The following is a 4854-nucleotide window of genomic DNA, read 5'->3' as shown; positions in this document are numbered from 1 at the left end:
TATTGGTTGCAAAATAAAATTTATAGCCATGTAAATTTAGATGCTAAATCTTTTAGGAACATTATTATAGTGGTTGTCAAATATTATTTTATGGTGACATTTTAATTGGTTATTACATTATGCAACGACTAATTGCCATTGAAAAAATTATTTTAACAACCATAAAATTTGGCTGTCAAATTGTTTACGTAACAATAATAGTACTAGTTACCAAATATTATTTTGCAACAATATTTTAACGGATTGTGTATTATGTGCACTTGACTATATATCATTATCAAAATTTGTTTTAACAACCATAAAGTGTGGTTATCAAATATTGTTGTTAAATTTTACATAACAATATTGATATAAATGTGAAATATTAAATTACAACAATGTACTATTTGATTATGTCTTATGTTGTTGCACAATGACTAAATGTGATTGTGTAAAGTCAATTTTAACAACCATAATATTTGGTTAATTTTAACATAATGATAATATTATGGTTATTGAATTTATTTTGCACCAAAGTTTTATTTGTTTGTAATAAAAATAGGTAATGAGTTATTTATTTTAAAAAATTAATTGATTGTAATTAAATTAAAATAAAAATCTAAAAAATAAAAAATATAAATGCAATAAGGATTAATATTTGATGCAGATAAATTTCATGCACCATCGTTAATAATAAAATGGCAAGACATTATTACTTAAAATAAAAAATATTGAAGGACTTGAAAATAAATATTATTTACTTTATTAAACATAATTAAATATTAATTATAATTATTTTATTTTTCTTCTTTTGGGTTTTAGGTTTTAAGTTTCAGTTTTAGTTTTGGGTTTTGGACTACGGATTTGGAATTTTGGATTTGAGTTTCAGATGTTATGTTTATGTATATATTTATATTTAACAATTATAATTAATATTTAATTTAAAATAAATTTATTTATATTTATTTTAAACCCTTCATTATCTTTTGTCTTACACAAATGATGATGTGTCATCTTATGCACAGATAGGGTATCAAATATTCTCCTATAAATAATCTAATAAAATGATTTCACAAGTGAAATTAAATAACCCATAAAATTTAAAGTCTGAAAATTGGTGCATTATTTTCTCCTATAAATTATTTTATATATTTTATAAATAATCAAACTTACCCTACCTTGATTAAAAAATAGATGCATTATTTTATATATTTAATATTTTTTGCATATATATATTTATATTATCCACATAAGACATAACAAATATAAGTTATATTTGAAAAATTATCATATAAGTTAAAGGGTCAATAATTTTGAAGGGTTAGGTTTGATTTTGTTTTTCCTCTACAGACTTCAAACAAGGTTAAGACAAAAGCATTTTCTAAATATATGCATATTAAAGAATCGTTGTCTACCTAATTTAATTCTGATCTAATAATTTTATAATTGAATTGCTTCAAGGTTAAGTGCATTGTTAATTGGATTAAATATTTTAATGTGACACTCGTGATCTTCTGTCTTTTCTTAAACAATAATTTATGCACTAAATTAAAACATCATTTAATAACTAATTTAAGCATGCCCAGTGTATATAACCCTAAACCACCCCAAAAAACATAGATAAGTTTTACAAGACTTTAAAATTTTAACAAAGTATAAAAATAATTATTTAATAATATATAGTAGTGAGTGAAGTTTAAGTTGTTTATTACTCTTTGTTATATCACTCCACAAGTCACTTACCCCATCTCATATGTGTGTTTTTGATAGGTAGATTTCATATTAGGCGGATCTTAAATATCGAGCAATTCCATGATAATATCACCTCTATTGAAAACACATAGGATTGCTTGATATAATGAGATGTCCATCTATCAAGGACACACATACGGAACAAGGTTTGCTTGATAGGTGACACCATGTTCCCCAACATTCGAGTTCCCCAATATGTTTGGGAGTTGAGATCCTCAAGATCATTTAGTCTATTACACCAATTTAGTAAAGTGCAAGGCATTTTCGATGAACTTGAAAGACTCATCACAAGCTTGGTATCTAGCACTTCCGCATCACTATGTTTCTAATTTTGAACAATTAGCGGACTCAAACTTTTCTACAATCACCAGCATGCTTGATGTCAATTAAACAACAAGAAGATGAATCCTTGAGAGATTTTGTAAAAAGATTCAACGTTGTAACAATGATCACCACAATTGTGTGCCTGAAGATTTTGCAACTTAGGCCTTCATTTCAAGTACTAATAATTAGTTATTGAAATATAATTTAGTCAAAAAACCCACCTGCAAAGTTGTCTTCCCTTTATGAGATGGCTCATAGGTTCACCAAAAGCAACAAAATTCAGAGAGTAAACACTCGTGTTTAACGAGATCCTCGGTGAACCTCATGGAACTTTAGCAATCCCAGTCGGGCCAGGCTACCGCTGGGAGTTAGGCCCAAAAGAGACCTCTTGAACTAGCCATACTTAGGGGGTAACGAACTTACAGCCCTAATAACTCACCTAGATATCAGAGAATTGTTAGGGATGATAGGCCCCGCCAACACCAATAGAGGCAACAACACAGAGCTCCATTTAATAAGATTCACTCTTATCATGATTTGACATCTTCCGCAACACATAATCTAGTCAGATTGAACATTAAGGGATACTTGAACCTCCGCTCCCTCTAAAACTCAGTGTTGATAGAGAGGACTCAAATGAAAGGTGTCAATTTCACCATGCACCTGATCATAGAACTGAAGATTGCATTAATTTAAAGGATGCGACTGAGTCTGCAGTATGCAAGGGCTAGCTGAAGCAATTTGTAGCTCGTCCCAAGCAGTTCGCAAAATATAGAGGTTTTGATGGGAATGCATGTTCCTTAAGAACTTGTAGGGATGACAGAGGCAAGGGTGAACAAGTAGTTAGGGGAGTTATTAATGTTATGGTAGGATCTAATGAGGAATGGATCGAGCCCAATACTAAGAGAAAGGCATATCTCTGCAGTGTCTACTCCATCGAAGAAACCTCGCTCCTCAACAGTGTGGAGACTGGGTTTATTTTAGCGTGATGAGGCGTAGTTGCTTGATGTTGAGGGAAACGATCCCTTGGTTGTTTCATCCACGATCGCAAGTTTCCAGGTTAAAAGGATTTTGATCGACACATGTAGTGAAGTTGAGGTATTGAGTTGGCAGGCTTTCAAACAGTTTGGTTTGAAAGATTCAACACTGAGACAAGCTAGTTCCATCTATGGTTTTAGCAATCAGCCAATAGAAGTCAGGGGATTTATGGTATTGCCCTTAGTGCTAAGGGATGATGAACATACAGTGATGAAGATGGTGGAATTCTCGGTGGTAAATAATACAACTGCATCTAACATCATCTTTGGTTGGCCATTGATGAAAATGGTAAAGATGGTTGTGGCAACATTCTGTTTGAAGGTTAAATTCCCAACTTCGACATGAGAAGGATTTATGAAACCTGACCAACAGTTGGCATGATAATGTCATGTGCTTCACCTACAGTTAACATTGAAGGAAAGGGGTTACTCTCACACATCCGCGAGATTAGGTTCTTCTAGCGAGGAACCCGAGGTGAACCTCATCAAGAAGTCAATGATGAATTTATAGAGTTTGAATTTAAGGTCCGAAGATAGACTCAATAAAGTTGAACCTACGAAACAAATTGAGTCTATTAAGCTTTTTCACAATGACCCGGAGAGGGCTACAGGGCTACTAAGGTGGCTTCTACATTGTTGAAATCTTAAAAGCAAATGTGGATCCATTTGTTGAGAGATAATGTAGACGTGTTTCCTATATGGCGGTGGACATTCCGGGCATCCATCGTTCAATCATTCAACATTCCTTGAACATAAATCTAGAGACCAAGCCATTTAAGCAAAAGAAAAGGAGATTCGCTTAGTTGAAGCAATTAGACAAGAGACAGAAAAATCATTAGTAGTGGACTTCATCAGGGAAGTGTCATATCCGAAGTGGGTATCTAATGTGGTCATGGTTAGGAAACCTAATGGAAAATGGAGAATGATTTTGGGTTTCACACACCACAACAAGACATGTTTGAAATATGGTTCATTCGTCAATTGGGCACAAGTATATGAGCTTTATGAATTCTTTTTTGAGTTACAACTAGACTATGATGGCCAAACAAGATCAAGAGAATACATCTTTTATAACCAAGGATGCCATTGTCACATCCGGTTTCCTTTAAATCCAAAAATTAAGAACAATTGGGGTGAAATTGAAAGAAATTGTAAGTTGGCGGCCACTTTTGAAAAATAGGAAAATTTAGAAACTGAATTAGATATGGTCGAGATCCAATTCTGGTTCGGTTGGGTTGGAACTAATCGGTTCCTTAGTGGGAGAAAAAATGATTGTCAATGGATAGTTTCTATACAATTGAAGATTGTGTTTGAAGAACTATAAATAGTTGAGAAGTGACTTCTAAGGGAGATTTCTTCTCAATCATGTTTCATTTTTTTTTTCTCTTTTACATCTTCCTTGATTGTTTCAAAGAAGAGATAGTTATGGAAAGCTCTGCATAGAGCAGTGATCCTGAGGTTTGAGTCGAGAAAGTAGATAATCCAGTGAGCTGGTAAGGTTCTTAGCCTTTTGGTATATGTAAGGTTTAGAAAATGAAGTTAAGAATTTTCAAAACCTTTTTAAGGGTTCTGCATGTTTCTGAAAAACTGAGCTTTTAGCTAAAAATTTTAACTTATGAGTTTGGTTATACTGCTTAGCTGCCAGGAGGATGGAAACACTAGCGTTTGGAAAAGCTAAGCTAGTGAGGCAAAGAAGTATCAAGTGAGTTTTTGTACTTCATCCCTAGAATGTTGTGACCGGGATGTTTTGTGAGGATGTAGG

This window comes from Gossypium raimondii, chromosome 11 (genome assembly GCF_025698545.1).
Source record: "Gossypium raimondii isolate GPD5lz chromosome 11, ASM2569854v1, whole genome shotgun sequence".
Lineage (NCBI taxonomy): Eukaryota > Viridiplantae > Streptophyta > Magnoliopsida > Malvales > Malvaceae > Gossypium > Gossypium raimondii.
The sequence above is the reverse complement of the archived record's forward strand: the minus strand, read 5'-3'. Positions refer to the sequence as shown.